The sequence below is a fragment of the Zonotrichia albicollis genome, chromosome 3 (assembly GCF_047830755.1).
Source record: "Zonotrichia albicollis isolate bZonAlb1 chromosome 3, bZonAlb1.hap1, whole genome shotgun sequence".
Lineage (NCBI taxonomy): Eukaryota > Metazoa > Chordata > Aves > Passeriformes > Passerellidae > Zonotrichia > Zonotrichia albicollis.
This window is the reverse complement of record NC_133821.1, coordinates 49,369,105-49,395,176: the sequence shown is the minus strand read 5'-3', so window position 1 is coordinate 49,395,176 and position 26,072 is coordinate 49,369,105. Positions and strand designations below refer to the sequence as shown.

General features: G+C 40.4%; 1 long non-coding RNA gene across 12 annotated transcripts in view; it reads right to left on the bottom strand.

Moving 5' to 3' along the window:
• Window positions 1-26,072, bottom strand: part of LOC113459212 (uncharacterized) — a 93,155-nt gene that overhangs the window by 8,749 nt on the left and 58,334 nt on the right. For 10 of the 12 annotated variants that reach the window (XR_012579553.1, XR_012579545.1, XR_012579547.1 and 7 more), the window contains one exon: window positions 4,002-4,133. This is a non-coding gene — a long non-coding RNA (uncharacterized LOC113459212). Of the gene's footprint in view, window positions 1-4,001; window positions 4,134-17,484; window positions 19,708-21,510; window positions 23,715-26,072 lie in introns of those variants that run through there. The other 2 variants (XR_012579554.1, XR_012579552.1) reach the window with 2 other exon arrangements.

Sequence of the window (26,072 nt, the reverse complement as noted above, 5' to 3'; positions counted from 1 at the left end):
TTTAAGATAACTTCTATTTTGTCTGATTTTATTAGGACATTATCAATATGCAGGATGCATATTGCTATAAATTAGCTTTAGGAAATTTTAACTACAGGCAAGCGTATACATCATATTCATCACTGATTCAGCTAACACTTAAAAAACCTGGCTTCAAGTATCTTCTTTTTGTCTATAAATTGTACTGTTTAAAAAATGAAATACTGTTTTCAGAATAACTTCCAAGGACAAATTGTTTGCAGTGTGGTAGATGGAACAAAAGTTGCCATCTATTATGGAGATCACTCAATAATTTTTAGATTTATTTTGGCTGCTTTTAACTTGTGAAAACTTTATCCATTTAAAAGTTGTTTTGTTTTTTTTTTTTTTTTTTTAGGTTGGATGTCATCCTCATAGCAGTTATAAATTCTGTTGAAATTAAGTTTCTGAAATTTTCTTGTTTTCATAAAATATAGGAAAGCCCTGTGCATGCAGAAGAGCCAATAAACACATAACTGTTAAAACCCAAACTTATTGAAGCCTTCTAATAATCAAATTGGTCAATGTCAGAATTAACAAAATTGAAATGTTCCAAGGGCATTGTGCAGGGGATTTGATAATATTCAATTCATGAATAGTAAATATAAATAATGTATACTCTGAAACCAAAAGAAATTAAATCAGGCCTACATTGAAACAACCAGCAGCGAGAAGAACTTTCTTCAGATTTTGAGTTGCTCACATTTTTTTCTGTCAAAAAATATCATCACAACAAAATGTTCCTATGAAGTATTTCAATTCCGACAAAGCAGCATTTCCTGGTGGAAGATATTCTGGTCAGGAAAACCCTTCAACACAATTACTTCAGTCTGTCTTTGATTATACGAGGACACAGTGCTCTTTCAAACGTCTCAAACACAAAATTAGTCCTGCTTGGTGTATGGCTCCAGCCGGAGAGGTGAATTAGTACAGGGTGTTCTCCTTCTGCAAGCTCTTGCTCTCGGAGTGGGAAAATCAGAAACATGCGCACTGAGCCAGGTCAGTTGCTTAGGTGACCAAATCCAGGAAAAAGTCCTTGCCTGGGAAACATTATAAATTTGCCTTGGTCTGGTCCCAAGGCTTGGCTGGAGCCTTGGTCTGAGCCTTGGCCTGTGACACAGCGTGGGACACACGCCCCCATCGCAGCTGAAGGCAGCTGGGGGACAACCAGAGCACAGCTAGTGAACACCATGCAAAATTGGGGGTTGAAATAGGATTGCACCTTACGTCTGATGCTCCATAAATTTGCGTGCTTGCCTTTAAAAGGCTAATATTTTTTTAATCTGTTTTTTTTTGTTGTTGATGTATAACTGTATATAGTACATAATTATTCATAATACATTACTGCACATGCGACTCAGTAGACAATGTTTAGACATTAAATCTTAGCTCAGTGATTGAATAGAAGGTACAGTAAAAATAAATATCCATGTATTTTGTAAATATTTGCATAATGAGCTATTTAAATGCAAGAGATTCTAACATATGTAAACAATTGGAAATACTCTCTGTGTGTAAGTCTAAAGTGGATGTAAAAATATACACAACCTCCTTTAAAATCATATGATTTAGTAGTCAGACATTGCATATTTTTTAAGGCTTTATATATAACTATTGCAGGTTGTAAATACCCATTGTATTAAAAACACATTGCTTGGTACAATTAGTCAGCAAACTGTATGATTGAAAACTTCGGATGACAAGGACAGTGCAGTAAATGGACACTAGTGACTGTCCAGTTACAGTGAAAGCTCTTTGTGGTCTGCAGACTTAAAATATCCAGAAGGTTGCAGGACTCAGTGTAATCAATCCCAGTCCAACAAGTAACAGAGGACATAATATCCCTCTTGTTAAAAAGCTATCACGTAATGTGCTGTGGACCGTCTCCCACAAAACTTTCTCCCAGGTCACTGTACAGCCATCTGTGCCATGGGAACTGGGAGGCTACCTCCACCTCACTATTTGCTTTTCTGGTCTTGGTCCAGTCTGAGACTACTGAACCAGTGTGCCAAAGTGGCGCCTTAAAGAGGCCCCACAGCCTTAGCCACAGTGTAATGTGACTCAGCATGTTTTTTGCAAGAAAATATAGCAGTGGAGGATGGAGAGAACAAAATTACGTTCAAAGCGAAATATTTTTTTTTTTGTTAATAACAGGCCTGAGCTGGCTGTCAAGGAGAGAAACAATGAGCATTGTACCTGGTAGCTAGGCTGCCTTCTGACTAATTACTGTTCCTGCAGAAAGGAGCAGTGCTCTCTGCCTCTGCACCAGGGACCAAGGCAGCTAGATCATACCCACAGTCACGCCTCTGCGCTCACACCTGATTAAAGAGAGTGAGTAGTGGGTTGTTGCTGCCATCTCCCTCAGGCTTCATGACTCAAAGGGACACTGCTACAAGATGCATCCCATCACCTGTAGGGCACTCCATGTTTCTCTGGTGAAGGGGATGAGTAGAACATCTCCTGCTTTGGGAGACACAGCCCTGTTGCCAGGTGGCACCCCTGCTGCCTCTGCCATGATTCATGGCCACCATCAGTGTCCTAAATGACTCCTATTGCAACAATTAAGGCCTGGGAGCTCCTTAACATGATGAACTCCTGGTTCCTGAGCAGTTAATAAATGCTTGAGTCACTAAGGAGCTAATTTAAGATAGTCCACAATAACGGGGTGTAACAAATAATTGGCAGAGTGAAGAAATGGAAGATAATACGAGATGCCTGGGTGTGGGTGTTTATGTGAGGCATAGAGGGAGAGTTTTTGACTCAGAGGCTAAGTTATCTGGGTCAGATATAAGGCTTTGGAAACTTCTGTATGAGTTTTGGGGAGGGAAGAAGTTAATTTCATTCTGTTCTATGGGACATTTAGTTTCAACATTAAACTCAAACACATTTTCATTAGTAATGCTCATAGTCCTCAGGCAGCTCTGAATTTTTAAAACCTCCCTTTCAAACTCCTACATTGCATTCCAAAGAGGTTGTGTCCAACTCATGACAAGCCCTGCACAAAAAAAGAAAAAAATATTTTCTGCACAGGCATTCCACATGCCTGGAGGCAGAAAAAAAGGGGTTTCTGAAATGCCACCCACAAGAAAGCCATTTGGGTTGTGGGGGAGAGTCTCTCAGTGGGCAAACCACAATCATAGTCATATTTCTTACACCTTCCAACAATCAACCCACAAAGATGACACTCCTCAGAAATGCTTTTCAGAGATTTTCTCCTCACCTGGAATAAAGATAACATTTACACTGCTCTTTCTCATTGAGCAGCTATTCTTAAAACCAGGATGTGTTCTTGACCAACCTATTTCCAAAGGAAACTTGAACAGCTAAAACCCATACTTTCTGCAGACCAAGGAAAAAGGACAGTCAGTTCCACTCCATTCTCAGTCTCCATAATATGACAGAGGAAAGTATCCCAGGTCTTCATCACAAATGTCTGAGCATGAAATGCATTTGACAAAGCCTGCATAACAAAAAAATTCCCATTCCATATATCAGCCTCTGTTCCAGTCTTCTCTCCCACTGTCCTTAGTTGTATGACTAGTATCTGCCTCAAACCAATTCTCTTTTGAGAGCAAAAAGCTGAGGTAGACTCAGTTTATGTCTGAACGTGTGGAAGATGTGTGTGTCCTAACAAAGGGTGGTTGAAACTCAAGGGCTCTCAGACATCTCCTCCCATCCATGCTCTTCTCAGGTACTCCACCACAACACTACATTTACAAGAACTTGCAGGTGTGTAGGTGAACATGTGCACTCATGTTACACTGCACAAGTTAAAAATTCTGAGCAAACCAAGTCACTCTCATCCCACAGGCTTCTTCCAAAGTACAGCTCCCCAGAAATATACACAGGGGATTAAGCTATTGCTGTTGTGTTTGCACCTTCACCCACACCACTGGGGCTTAAAATAATTCTGCAGACTTTGTCTCTGGGTAGAGCAGCGCTCATCTCCACAGTATGGACATAGAAAATGGACACTCACATACCTGAATCTTGGGGGCCTGGCTTCAAGCAAGAATGTGTCATCATGTTTGTGAAGACAAGCTTAAGAGAGGCTAAAAGCAATCAGTCACAGCTTCTTGTTCAGCAGGTAGGGACAGGCACCTTGCTTGTGGAGTCTGAAGAAAGAAAGGTATTGCATTTTAGAGGCAAATGATCTGGGTCTGCACTAGCAGCCCTTTATACTCCAGCAATGAAAGGTCTAATTGAGGCTGTATAATTATCTCCTCACGATGTAAAATGAAATGTGCACTCCCTTGGTGGATATCAATGATGAAAACCCAGTTCAGGAAAAGGCTGAGATATACGGCAGGATCAATTTTATTTCTAATAGTTTTTAAAATTTCATCTATACATTTAACAGGCTGAGGCAGGGGGAAATAAATATTATATTGGTGACTGTGTCATGGAATGAAGCTTTCCTTTTCCTTAAAAATATAAAGGGAAAACAACCATCACCATTTTATGGCTATCATAATTTGTTTCACATACATTTTTTCAATACTAAGGTGCACTAAAATATTTAACTGGTAAATAAAGTACCTATAAACTTGTAAAGAGATCTTCAAATCCCCTGGATAAAGACTTGAAGAATGTGGGTTTATTTTATGTTAATTGTCTTGTAATACTTACATGCGTCAATATTAAAAAGATAGATATGTATATACAGTAACACACAAAATTATCTCTTTATCTATGCATCAATTCCATATAGCAAAAATATACTAAAAATATTGATCTCAACCATTATTTTGCATTGCTCTGTTTTTTGTTTTATTGATATTAACAATATTTGCCTCCACATAAAGTCTATTTTGCAGATTTTATTACCGCTTGATGCAAACTGAAATTACAAACCAAGACACAAATTTGGGTTCAGACATCAGTCCTAAATTCCCCCCCTACAGAGCAGTTTAGATTTCATGCTTAAAGAATAAGAAAGATAAAAGCTTAGTTAATGCATTTTTTCCTTTTAATATATGGAATACATACAACAATCTGAAGGCAAGAATACAACATCTTTTATATGATAGTATATAATTTGATCTCTTAAGCATGAGACATCAATACCATTAATGTATAAATAAACAAATAAACCAAGGGGAAGTAAAAATCTGACATGCATCGTGTCTGGGGGTCCTGGTTTTATTTTGAACCTATCAACCTTGCGTAAGTATCAAGGCTTTTCTACTGAGTATTTTACCCTGTGGATGTTTCTTTTTCTGCTATGTAATTTGATGCTGCTCTTGGTTTTGGCATCAATACGTTAAAAGTTAAATTTATGTCAGCTCAAACAGATCAACTATCAGATGTTGCTATTAACTTTGGCATCAAAATCATTAAGAAATTGCCATCATGTAAATTAATTATCAGAATTGTATTGGCATGAATGCATAATGATATTACTCATGGAAATAATTAAAGAAAATGCGCAGTGAAAAATGCATTAGAATAATGGCACAAAATGTCATTACTCTGGCTTCTTGACAACTAAATGCTATTAGTTTTCAGCACAGTGAACTTTAAGGTTAGCTGAAAGAGTCAGGGAAGTCAACTGCAGAGCTCAAGCTGCTCTTATTGTGCCTTTATTTATTCAGTATATGAGACTGAATAAATACGAGTGAAAACTAACTTTTTTCAACTTGCCAAATAAGGCTTTTTATCACTCTAGGAAAGACTACAAAAAACAAACAAACAAACAAACAAAACCTAAATCAAAACAAACATAAAGCAGCAGAATTACTTATAAACTGTTGTCCAAATATATATATTCTTTTATTGTTGCCAATGTGAGGTCTCAAGGGACCTGAGGCCCAGAAAAGTTGTTAAATTTTAGGATTTTCCAGAGCACAGAGGAATAATAATTAACAAAAAACTATTTAGGCTGTCACCTTCCACCCCTTACCCAAAAGGTCGCTATTACTGATCAGTGCTCAGGGAGAGTTGTGATTATGGAGCATGTGTATGTTCTCTTAATTTAATGTGAAATGGATTGAGTTATTTTGGTTTTTTTTATCTACACTAAAATACAGTCCACTCTAATAGAATAAACTAATGACTCTGTGGTTCATGCCAGCTTACTCATCAGCTGGACACATTTCTTTTCAATGTCTCTCTCCATTCCCTCTCAAGCCAATGGAAAAGTTCTCTTTCTCTCTCAGTCATGGTTTTGCACTTGATCCGGACATTATATTATAGAAATAATGAAAAAAGGCAGTAATTTCTAGGCTTCTTGCCTTCCATCTTTATTAGACTAAGTGCATTCCATTACTCCCCCAACACAGAAGTTCACATCCTAAAAATAAAATTCAGTGTTTTAAACATTAAAGTATGAAGGGAAGAAGCCCTATTTACCATGCTATGGACAGTTAATCCTAATGACACTCAGAAAAAAAAGGAATATTTCCAGGATATATGTGGAGGGCTAGGAAACAGGACATCTCTGAGCTGTTTATGGCCCTATCCTTGTTTTCCTGCATAACTTCAGACGAGTCACTTAAATGACTTGCCTTAATTTTTTCCCTGTTGCCAAAGTGCTAACACAAAGAGAACACAAAAAGATGTGGCAAAGAATCAACGGTCAAAATGCCAAAACCTACTCCATACATAAAAATCAGTCAAGCTACCTAACCATACACAAATAAACAAACCCTAAAAAATGTCTCTGAAAATTTGCAGAAGAGTCATTTGTGACCTAATGTACAAAGTCTTCAGCTGGATCTGCCAGCATAGACTCCTGCATGTCTGAGGAGTCACTTGAAAATCTCTGTTTGGAGCTTCATTGTCACTGCACTCTCCAGCCTTGACATAATGAATCTCAACTCAGAAACGGGACACAACAGGCAGGCAATCTACATGTTACTGATACCAAAGGTTTGGGTGCTGTCTAGACCTCCTGGCAGTTCAGAGCTTATTTTCTGTGGTTTGCTTTGGGGGACTGGGAGAGACACAGATCAAAAATGTTTAGGGCGGCCAAAGTTTCTGGGAGAAATTTGGATGATAATTAATATGACAGCAATGGCAAAAATAATTTTTAAAAAATACTTGAGAGCTATTCATGGGTATCTTTAAACTTTATAAGTTGCCTTGGGGACTAGCTAGCTTTTCAGGTATGCTTTGACTTTTTATGGCGAAATACAGACATTTTACTTGAAACAGTTTGTTTAATGATGCCCTGAGCCTTTTAATTCTGTTTAACAGTCTAAGCTTTGCTTCTAATCCATCAATAGATAGGTCAAACTTGTACCCATAATTTAAAGTTATGTTAAGAAGATCTATGACATGTCTTGCAACATTTTATTGATAATATGCAATGTATTATAAGTATCATGGGATTGCAGAGCTGCTGTCACTCAGGGGTTTTGCGTATAAGGTATTAGATCTCCAGAGCACACTGCTGCAGTGAAAAAGGACTTTAAATAAATAGGCTGGCACAATTCTGCCTTCAAAGGGACAGTCTATAAATTCACAAAGAAGATTTACTGTGTAATTCAAGCCTGAATCAACACAGGACTTATACTGTGTAACTAAGAAGGGACACACCATGTGGTAGGGTGTTTACAGTGGGGGCAATATTGTAATGCAGAGGTTGTTTTCCAGGCACATCTTTTCTAATTACATTGATTGACACCTCCCACTTACAGTCGCACACACACTGAGATTAACTGCAATAATTGCTACACGATAAATTTATTTCAGGAAAATATTGAGTGTTTATTTAGTGCTTTTTAATGTAATTTAGCAGCTGGGGGAAAAAGAAAAGATGGCAACAACACCATCATGTGACTTCGTTAATTCTCCATGCAATATGGCAAAGCATCTTCTGCACCATGTCTGTGAGGCCTTGGAGGTACAGTAGCTGCATCTGGATTCGAATGAACATCTGTAAATTTGCTAGCTTACTTATAGTTTATAGCCACATTTACTTGTGTGAGTTTACTATGTCCTACAGATGATATTTTTCACTCCCCTGCTGTTTGTTGATGGTATAAAACCTTCCTGGGAAAGGGCAGACAGTACATTACTTAGGGAGCAATAAAACCCTGCAGAGACAGTCTTTGTGACATAATCTGATCATGTAATTCACTAAAGGAGTTGCTTTTTCTCCATCCAAAATTTAGCAACACAATCTACTAAGAATAAGCTTGCTTTGTTCATATATTTATAGTAAAAATTGTTAAAATTACAAACAATACAGGATATGTTCATCCAGTTAATTCCAGTTTTACAGGGGTTAGGACCTGCAAAAATACAGCTCCCTCCAAATAATTAATCCATGTCTGTGCTATGGCACCAGTATTTGTTGTTGTTATATGATCAACAGAAGTGCTGGCTCATGTCACCCACTCTCAGAGCTGTACCTGACTTTCAGAGGTCAAGATCTTGTTACCTCTCATCTTCTCCTGTATGAGTGGAGGAAACGTGTTCTTGCCAGCTCCTTTGATCTCTGCCTACAGAGCTGTTGTTTGACAAGTAAGGCTGTATTAAGAATGTGATCTGCTAACCACAGATACAGCAAAATCAAATGTTATACCCTGCAAGGTGGAGTTGCAATTCATCATTCCTCTTTAAGACCAGAACAGAAACACACAGCCCAGTGTTTAGACAGGTGGAAGAAAAAGATGCATAGTGTGTCTGTCCTTCAGAAATACTTCCTGCAGTTTTAGCTAGTGTAACTGGAAAATCTCTGACCTGGATTGGTTTGGAGAACAGCGCTGCAGTTTCTTTCTAAGAGGCAATGTTCTCTTTCCTAACAGGCAATGTTATAAATTATCATTTGCTACTAACTGAAAAGAAGGGATTGTGGAAAAGTGTTAGGAATGGCCCCTTAAGGATTGCAACTCCCTGGTCTACTCTGCATCTTAAGTCTGAGCAAATAATTTTAACCCTTCTGCACCTGAGACTACAAACCTGCAAAGCAGTCACTCCCACAGGAGTGGTGAGTCTAAATACATATTTTTAAAGAGCTTTTTGATTTGCAGGCACAGCTTACTCTAAAACAGATGATGTCTTCTGGCCAGGCTCATGGGCTGTGAGATAGGAAGGAAAAGAACTAATGCTGAAGAGCCAGCAAAGCCACTAATGTCTGTAGTGCTGGGGACTCCTACAATTACAGTTTGCTCTTTCAATTAACCTCTCCAAACACACAGAAGGTGTCACACATCTTCATTGCTCTCTCTGTGCTCATGTTGCCCCAATGTAACCAGTGAGCTCAAGGGAGAGCCTGGGTGCCTCAAGGTGAGCGTGGCAGGCTCACAGTGGGGCCAAAGCCCTCATGATGTTTTGTGTAAAACAGGTTTGGAAGCAGCCTGTGGGCTGTTAGAAAAGACTACTGGGATCTTGAGCTGCTTTCTTTATTATGATATTTTTCTGTGCAAACCTACTTTATCTCCCCAGTTCATATTGCATGAGTGCTACACTATTCAAGCAGGTTTTGAAGAAGTGTACTTGAAGTGATGGGCTTGGCTGTGCTGCAGAGCAAGTGGGCCAAAGCCCTCTAGCTCGTTTCATGTCTCCCTTGCACCACAGCATGAAAGTGGGTTAACAGGCCCCCTAAAACAGTGACTTCATCCATCTCACAGCACCTCTCACCAAAGCTATGATGCTTGCTTAGTCCTTCACCTTAGTCCTCCTCAGCCTATTTTCAACACCACAGCAAGGTATGCCACGTGAATCCAGGAATGCCTGGCTGCCTGGCCGTGCTGAAGAGATGGCATGGCATGGGATGGAAAGCAGTGTACCCAGGCAGCAAAGGCCCCCTCCTTTTAGACAGAAGGATCCTGATTTACACAGGATCGGAGACAAAAGCATATTCAACCTTGTTCTGATTAATTGCAGTGGAAATGGTAAGAAACTTCCAGTGCAGCAGCCAGGAGAGCTTAAAACTAAATACAACCTGCAGGAGAGGAGGAGAGGAAGGGAGGATGAGCCTTTGAAAAGACTCTTCTGAAGTGAAACAAGAATCTAGGGAAGGTTTTACTCTCTTCTCCCCACTCTCTCAGTCTGTGCAGCGAAATGGGAGTTCCTGCCTTTCCTCTCAGATGGAAGTGCCACTCGCGTCCTTGGGATGAACAGCTGGGACCAACCTGCTATCACCTCCCTGCGCTTCCTCACCACTTTAAAATTAGCTCTGCTGGGATCAGGCAGCAGCGGAAGAAATGCTCACCCACTGCTTGCCAGGGCGTTCAGAGCTGATCCCTAAAGCAGCGCCTGCCTCCAGGAGCGGGGAGTTTGCAACACCCCGTATCTCCAGCAGCTCGGGGCTGGGACGTGCTGTGTGAGCAGAAGGTTTCACCACCAGAGAGCTCCTGCTGCTGCTGCTGGCACCTCTCACGTCTGCCAGGGCTGGCTCTGTGCTCTGTGTGAAGCAGCCGGGGAGACAGAAGTGACTCCGCAGTCATAAATAGCAGAGCCGGTCGGAGCTGGCGAAGATGATTCAATGAGATATTTTGGTTGCATTTTTACGAAGGCAGCAAGACTATCCAGAGAAGTTATTTTTAGTGGGTTGAGCCCCATGATACTCATCAGTAGGCACACACACTGCCAGTGCAGGAAACACATAGAGTAAAACCACCCTGAGGGTGCATCCAGACTAGGTGGTAAGTGCAAGTCAGAGAAGATCTTCCTGTAAACTCTGAGCTCCAGAAACTTCATGGAGCAGACTTCACAAAGAGACCTCAGCAACACGAAAAGTCCATTCAGCCCTTCCTGGTTCATCCTGATAAATGCTTCGTTTCTGGTTTAACAGCAAATTGAAATTGATTAAGCCAGTATCGATATTGTCCTACAAGGTACAGAGAAGCTAAACTCATTTGGGATAAATCCCAAGAAAGAGCAACATTCATGCACGCAGACAGACACACACCATTTAAAATAGATTCATCTGGAATGCATAAAACCTGAAAAACATTCATTAGGACTGGAAAAGGAAACACTATTAATCAGCTCTAGGCTTCTTTTTACTTGGTGGAAGAAAACTTCAGTCAGATAATTTTTTAAACACACATAAATGCTTGAAATTCTCATTGGAAGAATTAGCCAGCTAACTTGCTGTAAATATGAGGAGGTGGGAAAAGAAGCAAATGAAAGGGGTTGGGGGCCAGATTATTTTTATTTTTTAATTTGCATTCAACAGGAGAAAGATTTATGCATGAGATGCAAATTGCTATGCTTTATTTACACATCTGAAGAAAAACAAATCTTGAATGTAAATGCTTAGAGGGCATATTTTTAAATATGAAAGTGGTAACATTATTATAATGTTTATAACTTCCACACTGTTTAAAGGAGATTAAATTGGGGAAAAATTAGCCCTTTTATTTAAATTATAGAGTCCTCACTAAATATTAGGGAAGAAATCAAATACGACCATCTGTGTGTTTCCATTCTTGAGAGTCTTTTAGAGTAATTTGTTCACCTTGCAGTTGGTCCTATCCAGAATATCCCAGTGGGTTAGCAACTGGAGAGGGCAACAACCAACTACAGCATTTCTGGTTCCATTGTGAAATACTATGCATGTCTTCAGGCAATTAAGAAACAGAAGCACCATTTAAAAACAAGCCCACTCCATAAGCAGTCCAGATTGGGTAGTAAGATATATATGACCTGTAGCTGAATACTCTCCTTAGAATGAGGTGAATGGCAATGAAGTCTGAAACGATTGAGCAAACAAAGCTAAAAACCAGGAAGAAAAGAACAAGAATGTTAAAAAGATGAGATACGAGCAAGGGATGGCACCTAGAAGACATAGCACTGCTTAGCTGATCCATATCACTGAACTGTGGATTTTCCAGTTCTCTTTGGAAAATGTAAAGGACTTCTACTGTACTAGAACTTCTCAATCTTTCCTGTATTCGTTTCTGGAGCCAGAAAGCTATTATGTATGTTTTTACTGAGAGAAAACCAAGGTAATAAGCCATGAGTTATCAAATCCATATGTGCTTGACTCCTGTCAGCTTCTAAAACCTTTGATTATCTGCACCACAGACTCATTAAAAAGCAAAGAGGTTTGTGTGCCTTCATCTTACCACTTTTGATAAAGGGACTCACAACGCTGCCAGTCTGAGGGGCTCAAATGCCGTGAGACCAGACTGCATAAGCCAAAAAACAACTATGGAATTGCCACTTCAGCTTGATTTTTGACTTTGTGAGAGCTGGATGGAGGTTGTTCTTTTCCTTCAGCTACACTATGTGAGCTGGACCTTACAGTCACCTTTCCTCCATCAGAGCACATCTCACCAGTGAGCATGCTAGCATAAGACCTGAGTACACTAAAGCAAGAGTTCTGGTAACACAGAGCAGTGACTGCCCACAGCAACTACTCTCAGGTAGTTCTGCCCACCACAGAAAGAAATCAGTGCAGGTCTACACTGTGTCCTGCAGGACAAGGAGACTTGCAAGCACACGTTTCACAAACTGAACCAAAACATCCATATAAAACACCAAAAGTTTAGAGGAGGGCTTGGAAAAGGACTGAGGGATTCCCTATCCTACTTCCTATTAAATCAGGCAAGGGAATTTCTAGTGTGATAAAGAGTGGTCAAAATGAAAGGAAACCAAATCATTAGTCATGACCACTCACTTTTTGAATGTCACTTCATAAACACATTAAAACCAAGTGAGAAAGCACCCACGTTTGCAGCCAAAGATGTGGAGGAGGGTTTTGTGGTTGTGGTTTTTATGGGTATCCACATGGCTAATTCACATCATGTTTTTTGTTGATCTTTTAATATTTATGTCCAGATGTCCCTGTAAGATTCCAGATGTTTTTGCATAGACATCAAATATGTTTGCATAACAATTACCAAAAGGAAATTTGAGGCATTTCAAAGGCCTGAGAATAAAAAAAGACAAAGTGGCTTTTGTCACTTAAAGATTTAATTATTTCTTTTTCTTTTCTAATTTTTATTTTATTATTACTATTCTTTCTTAATGTTATTATTTCTTTATAAACCATTTATCAGCCTACTAAGCAAAAGTAGAACCCAATCCATCTACTCTGAGTGTCCTGTTTAAGTGCTGCCTCTGAAAATTTTAAGTTTCTGTTGGTCAGATGACTGCTACATTTCCAAGCAAGAAAACTAATTATTTTTACAAATAATTAAATACCTTCACAGGTGATCTAGCCATATAACTTAATCACTGATTCAGTCTTCACTCTGTTCCTGAGGTATGGGTTGGAGTTAGGTGGGCTTAAACTCTTCAGGTTAGGTGTTCTGGCAACTATAAAGCAACCTCATGCTTCCCTGTGTTTCTGTATTGCATTGGGAAAAAAGCCCCAAACACCTAAAACCAAATGTAATCCAAATGCCAAGTGTGTAGCAAAAGAAACAAAGCCTATCTTAATGCTGGTAATTATGCCACATGCTAGAACAACACAGTGAAAAAAGACCCGTGTTCCTCTAGAGTGAGAAGATATCTCGGAGGTGATTTCTTTAGCACCAATGCTCAAAGTGACAGTCCAGCTACCAAGTTCAGTGGCTTCTGTGAGAGAAAAGAGGCAGTCTTGTTCTTTATGTGCTGAGTGTTCACTGTAGTACATATTTTGGTCCCAAAAATAGTCAACAAGAGTTTTGCCAGTGAGTTCAATGGGGCAAAGATTTTTCGTTTGGCCAGCAGCAGAATCTTCACTGCTCTTGTGAACTGGTGTGTCCCTGGATTTACTCACAGAGCTTCCCAGAGACAGAGGTGAGTGGCAAACACATCTGCGTGAGTTATATTTGCATTTAGTCAGCTACAAGTGAAATTACACCATAATGTACTTAGGGAAGGATTTTTCACTCAGAAACAAATACTAAAGTGTGTGAGGGTTTGTCAATATTTTCTGTTAATTGACTAAGGATTTAAAGCAAATATCTACATCCCAGACAGCAGTGTGAGGTGGAGATAGCCAAACACTCTAAACTGCCTTAGATACCAGAAGAAATATAAAATACAGCATCATTATTTCAAACTCCCACTCAGTTAGAGCTAGCTCAGGCATCTCCCTCAGTTACCCTGTAACCTGCAGTATATTCTGATGCTATGACATGGTGAGAAATTTCAGAGAGCAAACAGCTGGGAAACCATAAGATATAATTTAATTTATTTTTCATGAAAATATATCAGAACTTGCTAGAGCAATTATTTCCTATGCACATGTTTCCTAGTCTCAGTTCACCTCTTTAGCTCAAAAATTATGTTAAAAAGAAAAAGGATTAATCTGATTAGCATCAGGAAATCTATGCAGACATTATCCCACACTGCTACTATCGAATGTCTTTTTAAGTCCATAAGACCAAACACCAAAACCTCTAAATGCAACCTGTGACCTTTAAAAGGCAAAACAAAACTAAACCACATCTGAAAGCTGTGCGTCAGGTGTTCAGCTGTTGAGAAACACTGTGGTTTCCTTGAGTCCACTGAAGCAAAGTTCCCACACATCAACCACAAAATAAGCTGTAATGAGTTGCGCCAGTTATAGCATTCACTGAAAAAAAGGGAACTCCTCACAAGCCTTTCTGGAGCTGGTGATTCTTAGGCAATTCAGGTGTCTTACCTAAATTATCTACCCCCAGAATTTATGGACTTCATCTTACAAACACAGCCAGCCCTGGAATCTGCTCTTACTGTAGCTATTGCCAACACTGACCATGAAGCTCATTTTATGATTCTCAGCAGCAGAACCACGTATTCGCCTTTTGTTGCTTGGCATTTGCTAACAATTCGTCCAGAGTCAAGAGAAATTTTTTTTCCCATAGCACTGTCTTGAAGCATTTTTGTCACAAATAAACAACATTGTTGTTTATTACAATTATTATTTTATCTTCCCTTGTAACATCAGGCTTTGATCACTGTCAGGGACTGATTAATGAGCAAGATGGACATGAGATGTCCTCTGGGAAGGCAATTCTTATGATTCATTTACAGCGGTGACATCTGTTTGCATCCTACTTTAAGGGCCCATTTCATCATACAGTAGTGGCCAAGAGGCATGTCCCTGGAAATCTGTATTTGTCATATGGGAAGCAAGACAAAACTTCACTGAGTCAGACTGCTGAGGGAAGTGATGGAGCTTAATCATGAGCAGGGTGGTACAGTTGGGTTGACAGTAAGACTAGATGATCTTAAAGGTCTTTTCAAACTTTGACAAATCTATGATTCTATTTATGACTGCTCTGTCTGCTTTGGTCTTGCCCAGTGCTCCCAACTTGCCATGGCAAGCAGTTTGTCCAAGGCTCAAAATGAAGGGCATATGCACATGCCAAAAGCCTACACACTCATGTGGGTGGTTCATTTAGTAATTTTTCCTTCCTTTGTTTTTTGTTTTTGATAACAAGCAGTGTTTAGCAATAAAATTAAGCTTCACTATAACATCACAACATTAAAATGACTGAAGTTCCTTTAAATAAAGGACACCGAGGAGGTGTTGGCTTATGTACAGCTGTGCACCAAAGTTACCCCAGTTCTCCCCCCACCTTCACACTTCTAGTCAGGCAGGAGGTCATAAAAGGGGCCAAGGCTTACATGATCTGGTAGGATAGACAGGATAAATCTGTCTGGAGAGTCACATGGAAGAAGGGATCCACATCTCTAGGCTGCAGTTGGTAATCATGTCTCTTTTAATCAGGAGTGTGTCCTGGCTGTATCACAGCATCAGAGACTTTCTTCTGTGCCATGACCCTCAGGAGTCTTTCACCCATGTCAAGCCCTGCCATACAGCTCAGGGACCACAGCAGGGTTCTGTGTAAACACCAGAGGTGTAGCCCAGGGTACAGCAGGTCAAGGGGGAAGGGTTGTGCAGCCCTCTGTTACTGCCCTGAATGGTTTATCTCTTATTTTCTTAGAGGTCTAAAAAGGTATTTTAAGACTTTCAAACAGGGAGGGGGAAAAAAAGGATAAAAAATAACTCTAATTGCAAATAGTGGCATAAAACCTGTGCTGTTCAGTCAGCCTTTTTCTATCAGGTAGTAGCTTAACTGTCTGTTTTTAAAAACTATTGCCTTGCCCTGTTAGATTCAATATCTGTCACATGATTAATGTGCTGGTGTCTTATTAACTGCTGTGTTAGAGGATCTTCTGTACCCACCACCACCCCCCTTCTCTCACCCCTTTTGTAAAAAGCTCAGTGCAATCCAGCTGCTCTGACCGAAGGGTACTGCACCTTCTGACAAAACATCATAAAGAGCGAAGAATTACCATTTCCAAGTAATCCATCCCATAAATCAACCCTCACATTTTGTTCTGAGGATGGTGAGGGACTCCGTGAGCTCTCCCTGTATTCACATTCACAAGACTGTCTGTCTTCAGAAGGAAGAATAAGGAAAAAAAGGGTATGGGGGAGAAAACAGAAATGGCTAAATCATTCCAGCTTCTGATTGATCTTATCTGGACCTCCCTGGCTGCAACAATAATTTGAGACTGTTGAAAATTGCCACCTTGTCTGATTGGTGGTCTTACCAGCTGCTATTTTATCAGGGCCCAGCTGGATGAGAAAAGCAGGACGTGGCACGACCTTGGTCTCTCAGTGCCTGACCTCAATATCTAATCAGTCGGATGTCTCGCTGAGGCTGCCTCGGGATGCTGTGCATGTCCCTTCTGGCACCAACTCGTTCAAAAGACGTTTGCTTCTCACTGGTGTTAGCCCCCAGCACAACACACACACACATCCCAGCACATCACTGCCCTGCCCCTGATGATGCTGCAGCACCTGAGGTTTAAGATGCTTTTCTGTAAAGCTGTGGCAGCCTTGCTCCCAAAAAGCTTTGTTTGCAGGACTGCACACAGTCAGCAACGTCAGCATCCTGCTGGCATGGCAGCCAAGGCAAAGCAAGTCCTCCACACTCATTTCCTTGGCTTTGTGTGAGTTGTACAGTAATGCCCATCAGTGCAGGGAACCTTACCAGCAGACTGGAGCACCACAGACACTGCCACGTGCACTGCAATAGGGAGAAACTGAGTCTTGCTTCAGACTGGAAATTGAAGGGAAAGGTCTAATAGCCATTAGCTGCATATCTGGGGAAAGCATTCCACATCTCTGTGCTCAGAACAAGACAGAATTTCACTTATAAGGATCTCCCAAGGCAAGGTTATAGTGTCTGTTAGCTCCAGGACTTTCCCACAGTGCTGAAGAGGAGAAATTCCCCTTCCATTCCATTGGTGGAGCAGGGTGTCTGCACAGGACCTGTGATCCTCTACCCATAGGAACAGTAAGTGGAACCGTATCCTGACCTTCACCAGTCCTTCTCTTCCTTTTCTCCTTGCTGTGTCTGCAGGAGAAACTCCAACTTGACAAGATCCTGCAGGAAGATATATTCTCTGGGGCAGGACCCTGGGACATGGTCACCTCCTGTCCTAACTTCTTGATCTTCCACAGTGGTGGATGCTGCTTGAGGAATTACCTCTCAAAACAGCAGTCATTGCACTGTGCTGCCCTGTTTAACAGGTGCAGTGTGAACAGCATGTTGGGGGAAAAGTCTGGGCTTGACTCACCTGAGGTATCACAGACCAACAAGGGAAAAGCTTGCAAAAAGTGAAACCTGGAGCACAGAAAAATTAACCATCCAAGGAAGATCACAGTGCTCCAGCAGGTCATTTCTAAAAAAGAAGATTAATAGTTTCTCCTTCAATTTATGGCTTTTAATTCCTTTATATGTGTACATTTATTATACAGATTTTTTTAAAAAGTTGAAAAATTAGAATCAAAGATTTTGATACTCTTAAGCCTTTGGTATGACTCTGTTTTTTTTTCCTGGAAATTACTATGGGTTTCTTTGTCCCTGTTCCATTTAACAAAATGTAATGTAGAATTTCTCATAAAACAGCAAGTTCCTTCCCAATTATCTCCATCCATCACCTCTGCTGCATGTGGTGACTGCTAACAGGAGTCTTGGATATGCTCTTTTCACATCAGTACCGTGCACAAACTGTGGTGTTTCTGCACACAGGAAGTGTCAGAAAAAAGTGTCCGTTTTATACCAAAAAGAAGTCTCTCACAAGCTCCTGCATTGTGGGTGAATTTTCCTGTGCAATGAGTAAAGATTACGGCAGGGGAGTCCATCAGGCAAAATAAAGGAGTAGCGCATTCTTTGGCCAAGTCTTGGTTAGCTGTTTCTGTCCCAAAGTGCCAGAACATTGAAATCCATAATGTCCATGGCAGTCTTGGAATTTAAAATTCAGAGATCTATGTAAGTCTTTGCAGGAGGTGCAAAGTTTATTTTTAATTCTGCTATAATTTTCTGCCTTGTCTGAAGAAGAAGAAGGTGATGATGATAAGAATTTCCTATATATTTTTTTGTTCCATTTGGGCTTTGCTTCCACTGTGGCTGAGCAGAGTCATAGGGTTTGCTGTCTCCTAAAGTCAGATTTAAATCTTTAAGGTAGAACGGTTGCAAAATAATCATTACTTTATATTGACAAATAAAGAATATTTAGTGTGTTTGGAGTCTGGTTGTTTACTAAAAGAAGCAGGGTGTGACAATACTTGTGGCTTGCAATAGCACTCTTATCAAGCAGGGCTGCCCTGACTGCACACAGACCATAACCCTGGACAGCATTCCTGCACTCGTGAGGACATTGCAGCAAATTCCAGTCCAAATAAAGCTACAGAGCAGATAAACAATTCCACCTCAACACACACAGATGCATATGTGCAAAAATGTCCCTATATCAGGACCTAGATAATAAACTCCAAGATGCAGCCAAGTGCATCTTACTTGATTGACAATACGTAACAGATTGCCTTAGTGTGTTCTTCAGGAGAAGCAAAACATACAATTAAATAAAACTTGTTATTGAAAGCAGCCCTCTCCCCCCCACCCCGAAAATAGATGTCAAGCTCTGACTAGATAAATGTGGTATTTCAGGTGGAAAATTGAATGGACTTAACAGGAGTAATATGAACAGTTGGTCCTGGAAGAGCTTATAGACTGTAAATATTGCTCACTGCTGATGCTAACACAATGATGAATGTATCAAAATATTAGTATCAAAAGACTGCTGGAATAGATTTGCAATGTTGTGGAAAGCGTGAAGGGAGGTAGCTGTCCTTCCCGTGGCTTTATATTAATCTGGGTACTGGCTGATAGCAGGGGCCATGAGCACTATAATTAGATTTTGGAAATGTATATAGGGAGGAGGAAATGGAATAATTAAGGTAAGCTATCAGATGCCTGTCCTCATCCTTTTTAAACAAGCCAGAAATATACCCTGCACTCGTTCAGCATGCAACCTTCAAGGGGAAAGGTGTCAGACACTGTAATTGGTAGAGCTTGAATGCTGCTGTACCGGTGTCCCTTTTTTAAGGAAACCTATTTTCCACACCAAAATTGATCCGGCAAGGTTGTTATCTCATAATGCACACCTAGACAGGTACTATGAAGCCTGAGGGTAGGAAATAGCAGGACACTTCACAGTCTCTGTGCTGCACCCACCCTCTCTGGGGTAACTCACTGCTGAGGCAACAGGCTACGTGGTGAAATTATAGGTATAGGTACGTGGAGAGTTTGGGATATCCCTAAAAAACCCTGGTTGAGGCACAAAAAGTGCTAATGGATCTGGCTGGGTCTGAGAGCTGAACCAGGTGAGCATTTCCATCCCCTTCTGGGGTGCTGCTAGGTGAGAAAGCACCTGAAGGGCACACTGGCTTTTATTTCATTATCCTGCCCTCCTTAAAAAACAGACAACAGCTAAGGAACCTCAAAGAACACCAAAAAAGAGAATAATTTTGGTGTGGAAAATTATTTGACATTATTCTTAAATATTTAAAGGACACTGCCTGCTGGTTTGGAAATCCAGTGAATAATTTAATACTGTTTGACAGAATATCTTTGGGTCAATTATTCAGTAAGTGGGTTAATATATTCTGACTAAAACAAAGCACATTGCATTTTGGCGGGCATATTTCATTACATCACATATTCCATGTCACATTGCATTGCAGAGGATGCCAGCTTAATAAAATGGGGCAACTTGCATTACAAAATGCAATCAGAATAATTTCCAAATATTTTTCTAAACCTTTCTGTTCCTGACTGTTTCTCTACCTGATCTCTCTGTATTTCTCTGTTGAAAAAGGGAAATAACCACAGCAAGAGATCTGATCAACTTATTTTTTAAAAAATCTTGCTAGAAACTGCCAGCAACTCTTGACCTCATTATAACCCTAAGCATCTTATCTATACCAAACACTTTAATTTTAGAATAGCATCTTTAAAGCCTCAGGGGGAGAGAGAGAGCATCTCTTGATGCTTGACAGCAATTCTCTAACACTGACATGGTCCAAAACAGATATTCTTATCAAATCATTGTGAGGAAAGTAGCTGTAATATAGGATCTCAAGGGCAGTGGGGATACAATATAGGTTAAAAAAAGAAGCACCCTTGGGATTTTGAGAGATATGCAGAAGGCTTCAGAGGCAACAGCTGTCTCACACCAGGGAGGGTTTTATAGATAAAATTGGAATGGAGGGTCCTCCTTATGTTTCAAATCACCAACAGGCCTGCCTCCTTCTCCTGTGGCTCCACTTCTCATTCTTCTGCAGCAAAGCTCTGAAGAAACAGGTGGGACTTTATTTCCAAAATCCCATAGGGCTAGGTGTGGATGACATTTATTTTAGTAAAGCTAATTAAAAGTTGGAATTTTTATTTTGTGGGGAATTCTCAGATTCTTCAATATTCCTTCAAGTAGAAGGAGGATATAAAATCAAAAATTTCACACCTTTACTGTGAAATAGAATATTCCAAAAGCAATTCTATGGCTATGCATTTTTTATAATTGTAGTATGAATATTGCAACATGGTGTAAAACCCAAAACTGTGCTGTAGAGGACAAATATTCAGCTTTGTGGGAGTGATCTGAGTATAACATATTTACTTCAATAAAGTGAGATATTTCTGAAAAAAGGCTTCCATTTCCTGCAGTCAGCATGTTCTGACCAAATCCCTTTACTAGCTCAAAATTGTGAAGACAGTTATGCAAATATGCATATCTGAAGGTCTGCGTGAAATCAGAATAAAAATCATTACAAAAATAAAAGGTATCTGTTTCTCTGCTCTCACAGGCGCATTCATATCCTTAGAATAACCCAACAGGAATTTTTCTTACTATACTTATGAATGGGAGCAGGGATGAGGTCAGGATAAAGCCCCAGAGAAGCTTGTAAGATTAATTGTGAGGAGTCCCTGGTCCCCAGCACTAAATGTCCCCATGCTCATGTGCATCTTTGCCAGACAATCTGAACAATCTCTTCTCCAGAGCTGAATGGGAAACCTGTCTTCTTCAAGTGTCCAGCATGAGGCCAGAAGTCCTTCCTGCAGTCCCATTGCCCAAAACTGCTAAGGCCACAAGCAAATTGGCCTTCTCACATTCTTCAGGATCATATAAAGAGAGGGTCAAAGATAAGGGAAGAACAAAAAGGGAAAAACAAAAAGGGAGAAACAAAAAACTCAAACCAACTTTCAATGCCCAAAGCTGGGATGGGAAAATGGTCAGGCTTTTAGTCTAGTTCAACTTTCTTACCCAATTCTTTGTGGTTTTTGTTAGGGATCACAGTACAGCACAGCGATGCTTCATGCTGGTCATTTTGAACATCCAAACGTTTTTCCCATTCTACTAATTGGGAAATGGAGGCAAAAAGAAAGTCATCATTCTGAGAGCTTAGAGGTTAGTGTCACAAACTACACAGAGCTTGCAGCTTTAGCTGTTGGCAAGGTTTGAGGTTGCAGTGGCTGACATGAAGCCCTCAAATCTGCACTGACAGATGGCAGTGCTTCCACAAACAAACTTCCACATTCCAGACACCCCCCAAGGAGCTCCTTTACAGCAAGGTAACGAGCACTGATGAAAAGGTACAGCCTGAGTTCTCCTTCAGACTATTCAGTAATAAACATTAATATTGAAAACCCCATAACCATCTAAAAATGCATAACATCAAGGCCTCCTATCCTTGACTTTTATGCACATAACTTCACTCCAAGTCAGCCTCATTAAGCCTAGCTGAATAATTCGAATTCTCAAGTGTTTGGAGGGTTGAGAATTGAATAAACATAGCAGAAAGCTCACACATCCTCCTTACATTTTTAAAACATGTACTTCCAAAGAAATGTCGCAAGAAATATATTAAAGACAATAGTTCAATAGGCTGAGATGAGAAAACATGCACTACCAGGAACCTTGCCTGATGTATGAGGGGTATTAAAGTATAGGGGAATACAGCTGAACTACTTTTCCAAATTCTCTCATGTCACACTGAAAGGAGACAAATTTATTATACAGAGGGTTAAAATATACATGCATCCATGCACACACACACATACACATACTTAACTTGTATGGCTCCTGTAGGCAGAGGCAAAAAGTGCTGTGTGGTCCCCCTGACTCATGGAAGGGCAGAAGCTGGGGTGGGGTGGGCAAGGGATGTGGGACTGGGGGCTGGGGATGCCTAGGGGGCTTGTTCTGGATCTGCAGTACTGTCCAGGGGTATTTTAGGCAGGGCAGAAAGTACAAGGATCACTGGCTGCAGCACAAGACAGCCTGAAACAGGATGATGTGGGTTCTGCCCCACCATGAATGCTCTGACATAGAAAGGAAAGCACTACCAAGAAATTAAAAAAAAATGCAGAAATGGTTTCAGAGTTTTTGGAAACCTCACAGGTACTGCATCATTTTAAAAACACAGACACTCTCCAACCATTTCACACAGGCAGCAGAGTGCTTTTTGTGAAGGCAGGAGAACCAGAGGGAGAAGGAAGAGTCACAATCAAAAATTAAAGTGGTCAGGTTAGATATCCAGACAGAGCTGTTTAAAATGCCAGCTATGGCTTGATGGCGTTAGTTTTTAAAACACTCCTTTTAGGATTTATTACTATTAAAATCTCTGAAAGAAGAGACAGAGATGAGACCAATTTCAGTTTTAATTTCAGTGGTGCACAGAAAGCCAGCAGTGACTACATCTGACCTCTTGGAGAGCACAAGGAAATGGTCTCCCCAGTAATGTGTGCTTTAGACTCTCATCTACCATTTCAGCTGCAGAACATCAGTTAGAATGGATTGCTGTCCTGACAAAGGGTATATCAGTTCCATAGAAAATTATTAAGTATCTGTTTTTTCTTCAGTATACCTGATTTTCCAGATAGAGAAGTGAGTATTTTCTATATAAGTGAATATTTTCTATACTCCTGATTTAGGAAACTATCTGAGTGTTTTCTCAAATAACGGGTGGATTTGAAGCACTCATTGAAGGACTATTCATAGACAGGGATCCTGTTTCTGAAAAAGAAATGGAAGATGAAAGGGAGACCAAAACTATTTTGTGGATAAGGTTTAATGCAGAGTGATCAGCCAAAATGAGGGGAATCACTTCCATTTTTAACTGATGCACCAGCACAATTTGGGCTTCAGGCTTAATGAAAACTAAACAAATGCTTCTCTACTTGAAAGCAGAGTGACACAGGAAAAACCCTTAGGAAGAAAAATTCCAATTAAAAAATATCTAGGAAAGATCAAATAAATACTGATGGTTTAACTGACACCTGTAGCTCTCTCTCTAGTTACAAGGAAAAAAGGGTTACGTGAGCAGGGGCTTGCTCCCAGAGGGAGAAAAAGTGGCATTTGACAGGTGCAAGATGCCAATAAATGATGGGATATGTGGAACAGAAGGGGTCATCTATTTCATTGAAAACTGTCAAGGTTCAGTCTGCAGAAGATCAGAAAGAGATACTTAAGATAAAAGTTAAAGATGAAAATGCTTCTTTTTTTTTTTTCCTTTTTTTCTCAGGAGGAGGATAAGAAGGAGGAGGAATCAGTCAGAAAAGTAACTGAGTTGGAATGTAAATCAAAATCTGCATTTCAGTGCTATAAAAGTATGGTGGGACATTCTATCTTCACGTTAATCATGTAAATTAGTTCAAGGCTGAATTCTGCTCTTACAGCCAGAAATGTCTATAATATAATATCACACATATTCTGAACACCGTTGGTTGTATAGTATGCTGGAATTGTCTGAATAGACCAACTTTCTTGTGCTTAAATTTTACCATCTCTTCCACAGAGGAGGAAGAAATAGCCATCAGCCAGTCAATGTATGAAAAACTGATAGCAACAGCAGCACAACACTCAAACCTGATGCACAGGTGCCCAACAATCAGTGCAGCTGAGCACAGTGTTAAGAGCCCTGGCCAGAAGGGAAGTTGCCCTCTCTTCACCCTTGCACTTGGTTTGAGTCTGGTTTCTCCTTGTGCTTCTGCTGTTCAAGTGAAGCCTTGTGATGGTATAAGCAGAAATACTTCATTGTCTCTTTTGCCGTAGGCAAGTGTGGCTGAGTGCAAGTGTATTCCCATTAAGTCATGGGCATTAACTGTGTATTACAAGTAGGGAACTAGGAAACTGCTACACAGTCTCCAAATTGCTTTATTTCTTTCCTCCCATCCTCCCCTTAGTAGGAATGGATTAAACGTGCAAACTCTTTGCTTTTTCCCTTCTAAAAAGGGGAGGAAATGGCAGCTTGAAGCTGAGAGCAAGACTTCCCCATAATATAAAACAGTGCACTGCCCCTGATGTGAAAGGAGCTACACTAATTTTCATCCACAAAGACTGTGGCTCTCTAGCATACTGAGTATCCACTGCTAGTGCTGCACCAGGTATTCAGCTGAGGTATACAACTGCCCACTGCTGACAGTACTGTGGGAAATTGGCTCTCAAATACAAAATAGAAGCAGGCATAGAAATGCCTTGTCTTTCATTATGTAGCTCTCACAGTGAAGACAAAACCAACATTCAATGTCAACAGGATCAGAATATGGTCCTCAGAGAATATTTCATATTGTTATATGCTTTCATGACTCAAACAAAATTTCCTTCCTGGGTAACAGCCCTGGTTTATGATAGGAAATAAGTGCTCTGTCACACCCTGATAATTAGTACATCACAGACAGAATGTAAAACCAGGCAGTAAAATGGGATTAAGTTTCTGGCAGAACTTTGAGCCACATATAAACCATAAACAAGAAGACACAGACAAGACATGGTTGTACTCCTTTTCAGAGAGGCTGGTAATAGAAAGGTCATCGCCTCAGGATAAAAGGGAATACTGAAAATGAGCTCATGCTGCAAAGCAGCTACAATGCTATTGCCCTGCTTCATATTCACTCAGGAAAAATCTCAGCACAAGCAACTTTGGCTGTGTGCCCTTCTTAGCATATAAGGAACTTCTTAAACACACTGGGAGCTGAAGGGATCACAGCGAGGTAGCTATCACTGACCATATGTGATGGAGATGGAGAAGGAAAATCTGCTGTGAAATGCTGTGAAATGTGGTGGGGTTTTAATGACCTTTTTAACAGAGATTATCATTTCAGTGTTCTGAAAAGATAAATGCAATTTATTAAGCACTGTTCTGAGAAAGAGAAAGGAGGGAAGAGAGGACATACAGCACAAACAACACCATGCAGGCAAAAATGAAGACCCTAAATAGCAGTGAAGAAATGGAGACCCAGGTTTCCACCCATTGCAGCAGAAAACACATTTCTCACACTCCACATCTATGAATCATTATCTAGCAAGAAATAACAAAACTTTAAAAGTGTAAGTTAAAAAACAATTTAAGGACTCCAGATAGATTCATTAAACCAAATTGAGACTCATATATTCAGGAGGAGAAGAACATGCAGGTCTTTTCAAAGACTTTTTTTTTAAAAATGCCATGGGAATGAATTACTCAGTAACAGGAGTTGAAACCCACTACAAACTGCTAATTTGAGTGCAGATCCAAAATGTGCAGAAGGCCAGGGAAAATCCAGATTAAATGGATGTGTGGTTTCCATCCCTTTCTGGTGAGCAGGTGCCCTCACCCCAAAAAAGCAGTGGGTAAACAGAGAAGCGATGAGGCTCTTGGCCCTGCCAAGGACTCTGCTGTGACCATTCACCCACACAACAGTTGGAGGAAAGTTTGTTTGCCAATAGGGTCCAGGAGAAAGTTTACTGCAAAAGTGCAATGGGAGCAATGCACCAGACTGCACTTGGCCATACACAGCTTCAGTGCCACGCTGCATTCCCCCAGTGGTGGCTCCAATCCACAAGTTATT